This window comes from Melospiza melodia, chromosome 1, assembly GCF_035770615.1.
Source record: "Melospiza melodia melodia isolate bMelMel2 chromosome 1, bMelMel2.pri, whole genome shotgun sequence".
In the NCBI taxonomy this organism is placed as follows: domain Eukaryota; kingdom Metazoa; phylum Chordata; class Aves; order Passeriformes; family Passerellidae; genus Melospiza; species Melospiza melodia.
In genome coordinates this window covers 164,659,808-164,672,404 of record NC_086194.1, presented here as the reverse complement: position 1 = coordinate 164,672,404, position 12,597 = coordinate 164,659,808, and positions in this window count along the sequence as shown.

The following is a 12,597-nucleotide window of genomic DNA, read 5'->3' as shown; positions in this document are numbered from 1 at the left end:
TCAAAGAAACCTTTCCTAAAGAAGAGACTGGGACTTGCAGTACTGAACTTATGGCCCTCTAACACTATCCCAGAAGATTTTTCCATCCTCTGGCATCATTATATGTTCTCTTAATATGTTCTTGTCTCAAGGAGAAAAAGCTGAAAATAGTGTCTTAGGACCATGTGGGCCTATAGGATTGTTCCAAGAGTTGTGGGATGAAGACAGAGCAATTTCACTGTAGAGAGGCAGCCCCCAGCTGTGAGTTGTGACTGCTCCGCAGTATTTGATCTGGTGGTCAAATATTATCCCACAGAGTGGACACATTTAAACAGCATATGCAAAACCATCTGTGATGTTGTGAACACCAAAAGGATGAAAGGGATCATATCTGCAACTGCTGCTGAAAAGAGAGTCTGCAAGAAAGGCAAGTTTATTAATGACAGAGTATGTGTTCTGCCTTCAGCTGGGATAGAGTTCATCTTCTTCCTAACAGCTGGTGCAGGGCTGTATTTCAGATTGAGTAAGAGATTAATGTTGACAAAATCATGATGTCTTGGTTGGTGCTGAGCAGTTCTTACCCTGAGTCAAGGACTTTCAGTCTCACGTTCTACCAGTGAGCATGTGCAAAGGAAGGCAGAATGTGGGTTCTCTGTTTTTTTTCCTCTGTTGGGGTCAGGATTGAAGGCACTTGAGATGATAGTTCATGTTCATAAATACTCAGGTATTTATTTTTTCTTATCAGTGCGGCAGCCTCACAGCCATGAGTTCTGCAGTCTTTCATTAGCAGGGCACAAAACTATCTCTTGTTACAATGTCTTTGAAGGCTAAACTATCCAATTAAGAAATGACACCTAGATTATTTTCACTTTTGACCCAATAACTGATCCCTCCAATCCTGCAGCGTGGACTTTTCTGTCCAATTACAAAACACCACCCAGACCCATGAAGAAGAAGGTAAAGAGGAACAATCTGTCTCCACCCTAAAACCTCCATCTTCCTTCATATTTATCTCTATATTCTAAAACCCCAAACTCCAAGTTTTCCACCCTGTGATATCATACACTTCTAATCAACTACACATCTGTAATCCCAGTGCTGTTAATCAATTTTGGAAGCCTTCTAAACAACCTCGGGACAAATGCAGTCTTCTCTTGTGAGTCTGTGCCTTTCAGCACAGAAAGTTTAAAATTCTCAGCATCCTTGGTTCCAACACCAGGAGACCCAAACTGGCCAGAGGGATATTGCACACCACAGAATGTCATGGTCAGTGGCACTGGAGGATGTTGGCCAGGAGCTGCTGATCACTGCTCAGGGATGGGCTGGGTGTTGGTCAGTGGGTAGTCAGCAGTTTTACTGTGCATCACTTGATTCTCTTGGGTTTTATTCTTCTCTGTACTTTTCTTGTTTATAATAATAACAATAACAGTATCAGTTACCATACCGACTATAATAATAATTATTATTCTTTTGATATTCCCTTATTTAAATTATTAAACTTATCCTAATTCAGGGCTTTTATCATTTTCAGAATCCTGTCCCCTTCCTACCTTCCCAGCAGCATGGGTGAGGAATGTCAAGCAGCTTGCAGCACTTGGTTTCTGTCTGGTGTTAAACCATGCCAGACAGTTACTACACCCCAAATGGAAAGAAAGGCATTGAAGCTGAGCCTCCCCATACTTTTTCTGAGGCCCTTATTTTTTACAAGAAATTAATATCACCTGGATCTTCATGGAAAAGATGGCTGCCAAAAAATTACATGATTTATCAGCAGTGAGGACCAGAGTAGCATGATTAGGATGGATGATAGGCATGATTATGATGGATAATACCTGAGCTTTTTTCACTTTTCCTGGGTTTTTTTTCAACCTTTTTTGATCTCTTACACATTTCTAGTAACTCAGACATATCCTATGTGCTTTGTCATCCTTGACTGGTATGGCAGGGGTGATAAAATTGAATAAGGTAACAGATAGCAATGCTTCATTGCCAGTCAGGTTCCAAAACAGATTTCTCAGAAAGGCTGTGAGGTGTCCCTTTCTGGAGATATTCGAGAACCATCTGGATATAATTCTGTACCATGTGTTCTAGAGTGATACTGCCTGAGCATGGAGGTTGGACCAGATGAACCACTGTGCCCCCTTCCAACCTGAATTATTCTGTAATTCTGAGAAAATGCTAAGATTTTATGTTGATTATCCTTCAGATTTTTTTTTCCAAGAATTCAGCATTTCCTTTAAATGCATGGATTTCCTGTAACTGTGAAAGTGCATATTTACTATATATATCTTCTGGATAAAACAAAATCCAGGACAGAAAATGGTTGACAGTGTTGTGAAGTCAGCAACAAGTAGACTCACCTCTGAAATTATAAAGGTGTCACCAGAAGTGTCAAGATTTCTTCAGATGGAATTTCAAAGAGCTGAGATGCCAGGACCTGCAGGTCCAGGCCAGAAGCAAGCAGTGAATTATGTAAAATAAAAAATAAGCTTTATTTCTTGAATGCCGCACATGTAGCATTTCAAGTTACAGACCAGACCTCTGAAGACTTCCCAGAAAGAAAGTAATATCTAGGGATTACTTCACTGGTATTCACACAGTTCCTGTGAGTAAGTTAATGAACTGCAGCTGGTGAGAAGGTGCAGGCATTTCCAGGGGGTTTTCCTGGTGCCCTCCTGTTGTCATCTCCTTTCATTTTGCAGTTATTGTGCAAACAGCAGCGCACAAATGCGAGTGCAGTAAAGCTGGGGTTGGACTGGACTCTGCCAGCAATGACTCTGTCCCTACCTCCAAGCCACACCTGCTGAGTCAAGATCTTTAGAGGGCCTAATGAGGCATGAGGTGGCCTCTAAACAAGGCACATCAGCATGAGCCAAGACAGCAGGCTGTGGCAGGAGCAAGTGCCAAGAATTGGGGTGGCACTGCAGCTCCGCTGGTCACCAAGCGTCAGGCGCGTCCCAGACCTTGGCACGGCGTGGGCTGAGAGGCAGCTGTGGAAGGCTCTGCTCCCTGAACTCAGCCAGCCCAGCTGGTGTCAGGCCACTCTCCAGTGTCCTGTGATCCTTGCAGTGCAATGGGCTGAAGCCTTCCAGCCTTCAGAGAAGGAGCTCAGCTTGGAAGGATGGGCAGAGAATCCTGCCAACTGCATGGTGCCATAAGCAGCAAAGCCTGTTGGGAACTTTTGTGTGTTTGCCACCCAGAGAAAGTCTAGGCTAAGACTAATATCTGTGAAATTCTGCAGATTTATCCTCTCAGAGTCCCTAACTAGAACAGCAGAGAGAGTTAAAGATTACCAGATACCAGCTAATAAAAGCAATCTTCTTTCTGTTCTCAGCTGTACTTTCATGTTGGTCATGAAAATGTATTGCATAACAGGGAAGCCAGAGCAGATGTCCATGAATGTTGCTTTTATCTTCCTTCACCATCAGACATTCTTCATTTGTAGTACAGATCCAGCAATGAGATCATGCTTTGGTATCTTCTAATCGAGTTTGGATGACTTTTTGAAAGAGGCAAATTTTTTTGCCAGATGCACCAGATTCAGTGCAGAGAGAGCTAAATGAAACATTATGACTGAAGAAAAACTGATTACCTCGTGCCTTTTAACCTAATACTAAGTGCACCTTTGGTTTTCATTGTAAACTATATTATATTTGATGTGTGCCTCTAAAATTGCAAAGAAAGAAAATAGAACCGTGGTTTGGCTACACGTTTGGCAATTCCATGTTTGGCAATAACACAAACAACTCAGTGTTCTTATGTATCCCAAATATGAGGATTTTTAAGACAAACTCATATTCATCTTATGTTTGTTGAAGGTTTTTTAAATGAATGGCCTGGCAAAGCAGCTCTGTCCAAGAGCACACCCTGAGAGAGCTGAAAAGTGAGAAAATAATAGTGCAGAGAAAACAGAATTTCTGTTTGGTGAAAAAAACACCAGTGAGATTTTTTTAAAAATCCCCATTATTACATTTGTCAACTAGAAAGCTGAACAAAGGAAGCCAAGCAACCAGTAATAAGTTTTACTGGAAATACAAAATAATGGTGCAACTCTACATATACTTAAATTCCTCCTACTGGCACTTCACCTTTTGACCAAGACTACCAAACAGACACTTTCCTGGAAGAGGTGCCTGACCCCTCATCTGCACAATAAACCTCATCTCAGGGAAGATAATGAGCTCTGGAATTATCTATAGGACTCATCCAGGCAGATTATCCACTTGCTTCAATATGTGCACTGACTGCCTGTGGCTTCAGACAGTAATGTCCATCTTTCTTTGAAATCTTTCCATGGTTTCAGGGCCACAGGCATGACCTTGCAGAACTTGTACTATTAATGAAATCATTAGTCTTGTCATAGCAGCTGATCCTTAACTTACAGGCATTTCAGTTTCCTGGGTTCAGAGTCATTCATGCAAATGACAGCATGACACAGAAACGCAGTGGCTGTTCATTCAAAGAATAAAAAAAACACACTTAATTTCAATGAGAAGAAGAAAGTTCCTGTTTTGACACTGTTCTAAATATAAAGCCTTTTCAGTTCTTCTTTTCGTTATTAAAGCACTAGATCATGACATTTAGATGACTGATGAAAGAATATATTTTACTTTTATTTTTCTACTATTGAGGATTAATATGACTAACAATCTTAGAGATACACATATTAAAGTCTCCTATTCCTGTGAATAGCAGTGGTAGTCTCTGTGTGAGCAGGGAAGGCTTCCTGCACATTGCCTGAAGGTTTCATTTTATTATTTTGGTATATTAGCATGATTTGTAGAAAGGTCTAAAAGTGCTGAGAAATGGTGATGGAACAGAAACACAAAAGGGAGGTGGGAGGAAAATGTGGTGGAGACTAAAGGGGCACGTGATTTGTGCCTTTACCTGAGAAGCTCTGAGCAGCAGAGGTGATCAGAGGGCTGCTGGTCAGACCTGTGTACGTGATTTGCTGCTTAACTTTAGAGAATATGGCTCAGCATGTGGACAGGCTCTTTTGGTATCTAAAATGATTCAAAGTGCAAAACAAGCATTCCAAAGGTTTTACATAAATGCCTGACTCCTGCCGATTTCTGAAAAACTAATCCAACAACCTGACCATGTGGAAATGTGCTTTAAAGTTCCAGCCCTTTCTGTAAAACATGCACATCTAGAGTTGAGCAAAGTGAATTTGTGACTTCTGGTTGGGGCTTGCGTGCAGACTGGGTTGCTGCATCCCTGCATCCACAGAGAACCTCTGGCAAGCCTGGCTGCCTCCAGATCTTGCTGTGCAATTCTGTGGGCCTGTCTTTCTTCTTAGGGCTGTCTGGTTATTTATAGAGCAGTGGCTGAGACTGGTGATCCACTGACTGTGAAAAGCCATAGCAAGCAGCTGCAGCAGCTGAAAATATTGTATTTAAGTTTTTTGGTTGTAAGGATGGGAAATTGGATTTTCAAAAGTTTTTTGGCAGGGGAGAAGTCATGTTTATTTTTCAATGCAACTTCAACATTGGAGCACAAATTTTTCCCAAAAATGTAATAACTGAAAGTTATTCTGCATATCAAAATTTTGTGAGAGTACCTTGCAGTAACTGTGATCCAATTGCATTGTTCCACTTTTCTCTGAAAAACTCCATCTCCTGGGATTCACTGAAGCTGGGAAGGTCCAGAATACACTGATGAAATTCATATGATCCATCAGTCAAGACATAAAACAGCCTGCTAATATACAGCAAAATGCTATGCATGTATCAGTGCTGTGAAATTTCTAACTATTAACTACCCTGGAAATATTTCCAAACTGAAATATTTCTGTTCTCTACAATTATGTTATTTCTTATAGTTAAAAAATCAAACTAGACCAACAAAACAAAAATATCCAAATAACCAAACTGAAAAAAATTGCAAAATTAACTGCTGATGTTGTAACAGGCAAAGAGACAGAAAGCAAACAAAGTTACAAAAAGATGGAGGGATGTGGCCCATAGATTGAGTTTGTTTTCAATAACTCTTCATTGCTTAGAATACTGTTGTACATCACAAGCTCTAAGACTAGGAACAAAACAGAGAGAGGCTGCAGAGCAGGCTGTCAGGATGGAACATTAGTCACACCATCAGTCCATGCTTAAATAATTCCCATGTGTGCAGCTACACCAAGTTAGATACTGGTTCTTATTTTCAGCTCTGCTCAATAATTTCATGAAACCTTTGAAATTAAGGAATTGTGTGAATGTATTATGAAAAAAACCCCACCAAATTTTATCATTAAAAAAAAATAACAGCTTGTAATTGGCAAGTCTGTACCTTTAAACACATGGATCAACCATTGTATTTAGCTTTAGGAAAATAATAAAGTGTGATTTTTTTCTATAAGCCTGGAGTTATTTGGAAGAGAGAAGCAAAGATCAGCTGTCGTTGCAGAGAATGTCAGAGGAGTTTGTGGCAGCAAGCCATAGTGAGGAGGTTAAATAAAACCTCCATCATGACATGTTTTGTTCACACCACTGGAGAGAGATTAATATTAAAATTAGCAGGTCATTGTGCTCCTTGGGGAATAGGTTTAAATTTTATATTGTTAAAAGTAGCTCTTGTAGCATCACATACACAGCAGAGCTGGCTAAGAAAAATATCAGCCTATAGAAGATAAAGAGGGATCATGATCTAGTTCTGTTACATGTTTCTCTTTCTCCTTGTGTGTACCCTCACCTGTTTCCAGGATGAAAACCACAGAATTTTCAAGGAGGAGATTGATCTCTTATTGCTTCCATTGGGTAAGCTGGGGGATGAAGGATCAATGGGATAAGGCAGGGGCAGCACAAGAGTGAAGGACTCAGAGTCTCAGCAGTGTCACCCTCACCTCAGCTGAGGGCACCACTTTCTGTCATCTGACTTCCATCCCAGCTAACAGAAATGGTCAGAGGTTTGCCTCACACCTTTTCCCTTCACTCAGCCTTTATCCACTTTCACATTTTTATGTTTTTGTCTGCTTACTGCCGCTCCAGCAGAACTCTGCCATAAAATGTTAAAAAATGACAGTCAAATGATGAAATTAAAGGTCATCTGTGATGCAAACAAGGTGTTTTGCCAAACTTGCCTCATAATGCTTACTTGTTGCATTGTCAGTTCTGCTTCTATCTTGACCAGTCAGATAATGTACCCCCTGAATATCAGGGTTTGTATAGAAACCTAGATTTGGCTTGGAGCCACAGATACAGGTCTTTACATGAGTGGAGTTGCTAAGCTACAAATTTTAGCTGGTACATTGAATTTCAGTAGTCTTTATGAAAAATAGCTGCTTAGGGTAAATTCCACATGGAGTTGTGCTCCCACTCACCTTTACAGGGGCCAACCATGGGCACAGGACACCCCACAAGACAGAAAACCCCAGCAGCATCTTTTAGACGGTGAGAAAGGTGACATTATGGACATCAACAGAAGATTCTCAAATGTCTCATTGTGAAGGGACAAAAGCCAATGCAATGTTTTACTTTTTCCCCCCACAGAACACCGTTTCAACATGCAACACATTTCCAGTGCAAGCGTTTGAGAACCTAGAGAGAGGAAAGGAGGAAGTGTGTGTACCTATAAATAATATAAAACACAATCACTAAGGTAAAGAAAACAGCTAAGATGAGGAAAGACAGATGAATCCTCATGGTACAAAGCTCAAGACAAACAGTAACTGTTAAGATCTAGGATAAGAGCATTACTCAGGCAGATTATCGTATAGCTGTCTCCCGTGAGAGCTATTTCATCTTATTCTGAAGTATTTGACTCTGGCCCTAGTCCATAAGTGGATAAATGAGTTGACAAATGTTATTTCTGACATTGTGGTAAATCTTATGTTCCATAACCAGGGCAGCTGGCAAGTTTTGAGACAGTCTGCTGGATTAGACTTTAAACACACAAATCACTGCAAAGAGGCTGTGCTATAAAATTTTGCTATGTTACACCTCTACTGTTATGCCAAGCTTCTTGTACTCTTTTTTTCCTCAAAGGACAGAATCTTGAATTCCAATGAATCTTGATTAAGATGAGTGTGGGCATGTTCTGATTTATAAGGCAGATTTCTTCACTGAAAACAAAGTGGAATATTTCACTCAAGTCTTTAATCTCAGCATCCATTTGGTGGCTGCAGCAGACTTTCAAAGACCCATGTGAGATGCATGAAAAAGAATAGCACCTGCACTGAGTACCTTTGCAATAAACTGTGAGCAGTTTTCTGGACAGGGAAAAATTTCTTTTATTGTAAATCTTAATTTAATTAACTTACAAAGTTTATCAGCCATATGCCATTTTATGTGCCATTTTTTCACAACAGGCATTTTCCCTCCTCTTTATTTTGCTACCCAAACTTTTAATTTTTCTGCCTAAAACTTCTTTGTGTGTGTGTGCGTGTGTGTGTGCGTGCCTGTGTGTTTTCTTTATAATTTTTTATTCTTCCCACACTGTATTTTCTCCTGAAATCTACTTTCTATTATGCCAGTTTTCTTTGCTGTTAAACATTTTTAGATTTTTCTCATTGTTGCAGAGTCCTTTGCTAGTTGCTGATTCTCTGCTAGAAAAGATGTTTGAGAATTCTTCTTTTCTTTTCAACACTTTGTAGAAAAGCCAAAAAAGCACGGGGACTGATGAGGAAGAAAGGTCAGTTGTTAATAGGAAAGGTTGCATCACAAATTCTCCTCTGCTCGGCGGCGCCGCGCCAATGGCTGCAAAGGACACGCCAGCGTGTCAGCCCCGCTTGTCTTCTGAGGAATGTTCCTCCTGCTATCAAATCTCCCTATGCAAATAAGACTTTTTGGATGGTACAAAATAACTTCAAATGGACACAAAGGCTAATAAACATTTTAAAAGACAGGATAAAAAAAAGGTGTTGGGAAAATAGCTGGAGGAGATTCCATCAGGAGCACTGATCCAGCTCTGGCGTCCCCCGCAGAAAAAGGACATGGACCTGCCAGAGTCCAGAGGAAGCCCCTGAAGATGATCAGAAGGCTGCAGCACCTCTCCTGTGAAGGCAGGCTGAGGGAATTGGGGTTGTTCAGCCTGGAGAAGAGAAGGCTCAGAGGAAGGAGCACTTACAGCAGCTTTCCAGCTCTTGAACAGAGCATATGAGAAAGATGGGGACAAGCTTTTCTGCAGGGGCTGTTGCAATAGGACAAGGGATAATGATTTTAAAGAGAAGGAGGTCAATTTGGATTAGTTATAAGGAAGAAACTTTTTTCACAAAAAAACACCCTAGCACAGGTTGCCCTGTGGTAGATACCCCATCCCTGGAAACAGTCAAAGTTAGGTTAGATAGAGCTTTGAGTAACTTGATTAAGTAGATGTTCCTGTTCATTACAGGAGGGTTGGAGTTCATAACCTTTAAAGTTTCCTTCAAACCCAAACCATCTTATGATTCTGCCAGAATGAAAGTTTAAATGTGCTTTGCTGTAGAGTGCAGACACTCAAGAGAATGTTTAAGGTCTGGTATAATTTCTGGTGGCTACAGCAAGAGCTGAGGAGATAAAATCTGGACTGCTTGTTTTATTTGATTGTTTTTCTTTTTTCTTCACCAAGTCTCATGTGGTCTTAGGCTAGTTGGATTACTTGCTGTGCTTTGGATTCCCCTTCCTAATTGGTGTTTTTCAATAAATTGCATAGACCTGCGACATTTCCAGAGCAAAATGAAAAGACAGGAAAGTGCACCAAAAATCAGTATGTATTCTTAAAGCTCTATTAGTTACTCCCAGCACTCACTTCCAGTTCAGGGTTGGAAGGGCTTTAGAACAACTAAAACCAAACCCAGTTGAATTTAAATATTATTCACCAGACTTACAATCAAAACTGCATGCCTCTTTAATCCAAGTTCAGATCAGCTGAATTTTCATCACATAATAAGCTGGAAAAAAAATCTCTGAATTCAACACAGAAGGTTTTAGTGTTTACAATATTCCCAGGAGTGGAGATGGGAAGGGGTGAATTAGGGTGGTTTTAGTCCCAATTCACCTTCCATTCCTATGGTCTAATGTGCTTGAAGACATGATTTACAAGCAATTGTTTCTCTGCAGTCCTGCTAGAGTTTCATCTTCAAAGTTATCTCTGTTTTATTCTTTGACTACAAGATCTTCTCATTATTGATATATCAGCCATCTCCACATAAATTTTGTAGTACTGAATGTTCTTTAAGAATACACAGTGATAGATTGGTTCTGGATAAAAACAAGGAAGACAGGGAGAAGGGAGGAAGGGAGAGAAACAGGGAAGGGAGGAAAGACAGAAAGAAGGAAGCAGGTATGCAGGTGGGAAGCTATTTAACTAAAAAGTACCAGCAGTGAGAAACAGCTTTTCATGCTTAGTTCTGCAAAACACCTGAAGTTTATATGTCAATTTGCTTTCATTCCAGCAGCACTAAGTACAGGCTCAGGTGCTTCATGTGTGTGGCCCTTTGCAGGATGGCAGAGTAAGGGGATAATTCCAGTATTATCCAGGAGTTATCCTCTATTCACAGTCCTTCTGGCACATGATATCAAAGCAAGGCTGTGAATTCCAGTCTGAAATTATGCGACAGTAGTGATCACTTCCACATCTGGAGCATTTCTGGACTTCCACAGGTGCTTGCACATAAATTTTTGCACACACTGACTAGATCTGATGTTCACAAGAGAGCACCAGTGAGAGCTGGGGGCAGGGATGATGCTCATGTGTGGGGCACATGGAGAGAAGGTTCTGCCTTGGCTGAGTGAGCAGTTGGCTGATTCATGTTTGCTATATTTGGCTTTAGATGTCTCTCCTCCATTTCTTAGTTTACATGTTGGAGATCTTCCATGGAGAAAGCATTCTGTGGAGGCATTTGCAGCTATAGGAAAATACTGGGAAAAGTAAATATCTTTCATTGTCATAGAATTGATCCAGTTGGAAGGGACTTTAAGTACCATCTAATTCCATCCCACCTAACATGAGATGGGACACCTTCTACTACACCAATTTGCTCAAAGTGCCATCCAACCTGGCTTTGAGCACATCCAGGGATGGATCATCCACAACTTCATCCAGGCAAGTGTGCCTGTACCTAACCACTTTAGCAGTAAAGAATTTCTTCCTCACATCTAACCCAAAACTGTCCTCCTTCAATTTAAAGCCATTTCCCCTTGTCTTATCACAGGATAATAGAATCATGGAATCATTCACTATCCTGAGTTGGAAGAGATCCACAAAGATCATCGAGTGCAACTCTGGGTCCTGCATAGGACATCCCAACAATCACACCATGTGCCTGAAAGTCCAAATGATTCTTGAACTCTCTCAGGCTTGGTGTTGTGACCATTTCCCTTGGGAGCCTGTGCCAGACCCCAACAACCTTCTGGGTGAACATTTTCCTAATATCCACCCTAGACTTCCTTTGCCAGTCCCTTTGGTCTTGTTGCTGGTGACCACAGAGAAAAGATCAGTGTCTGCCCCTCTTCCTCCCCTTACAAGGAATCTCTAACTTCACTGAGGTCTCCCCTCAGTCTCCTTTTCTCCAGGCTGAACAGACCAAGTGGTGTTAGCTGCTCTTTATAGGGCTTCTCCTCTGGACCCTTCACCACTTTCATAGGCCCCCTTTGGACACTCTTGATCAGTTTTATTTCTTTCTTGTATTGTGGCTTCCAAAATTGCACACAGGACTCAAGGTAAAATACCTTGGGGTAAGCATGTAGTGAGCACTCATTACATGTCCTTGGAAAAAATCCCTCTCCAGATTTCTGGAAGAGGATGTTGTGTGGAAAAGTGTTAAATGTGATGAGGGAAGAGCAAGACATGTCATTTAAGTAGATGATATCACTTGTTCTCCACTCATCCACCAACGCTGTAACCTCTTTGTATAAGGCCACCAAGTCTGTCAGACATGATTTGTCCTTAGCAAAGGACAAATTTGCTTATTTGTTGATTTATATTAAAACACTCATGTAAAATAGCAAGTGAAATATTATCTCTATGGAAATACAACATTGTTATTGAGCTTGTTATTGAAGGGTTGGAAAGGAAAACTTGAATTATCTTGTATTTCTTAGATGGGTTTCTTATTAAACCCTTTCTTACAGGGGTTTAATATTCTGTTATTTTATTTTTTTATTTATATTGGAATAATATAAGCACTATATCTCTTTAAAAATGAATTTTAAAACAAGAAAGAGAATTTCCAAAGGCTAAATGAATAGACAAGGAAAAAAACTCAATCTGTTTATGATTACAAGATTTATTTCTTGGGTTTTTTTTGAGTTTTTTCTTTTTTGGTTTGCATTTTTTTTCATTTTGAAATAAAAATTCTTCCTCCAACATGACACTGATTCCATAATTTATCAAAAATTCTGGCAAAACTGGAATAGTAGTAAAAGTAGAATATCTTTCCCTGTGTAACAATTTAAATTTTTTCAATTCAATTTAGAGTATAAAGATTTTCCTTATGCACTTTTTAAAAATCCCATTAAAATTAAACTTAGCGAAAATAAAATAAGGGAAAAGCCAACACACTTTCAAAATATCTTTTAGGTTTTTTTCACTGGTAGCATTAGTATTTTCTTAGCACTAATCCAAGTCTCCAGGCAAAATCTGGAAGGTTTTGACGCCCTCTAAAAGCAGCCCTAGGAGAGACATTGGTCTCTTTGTGACAGATCCCGA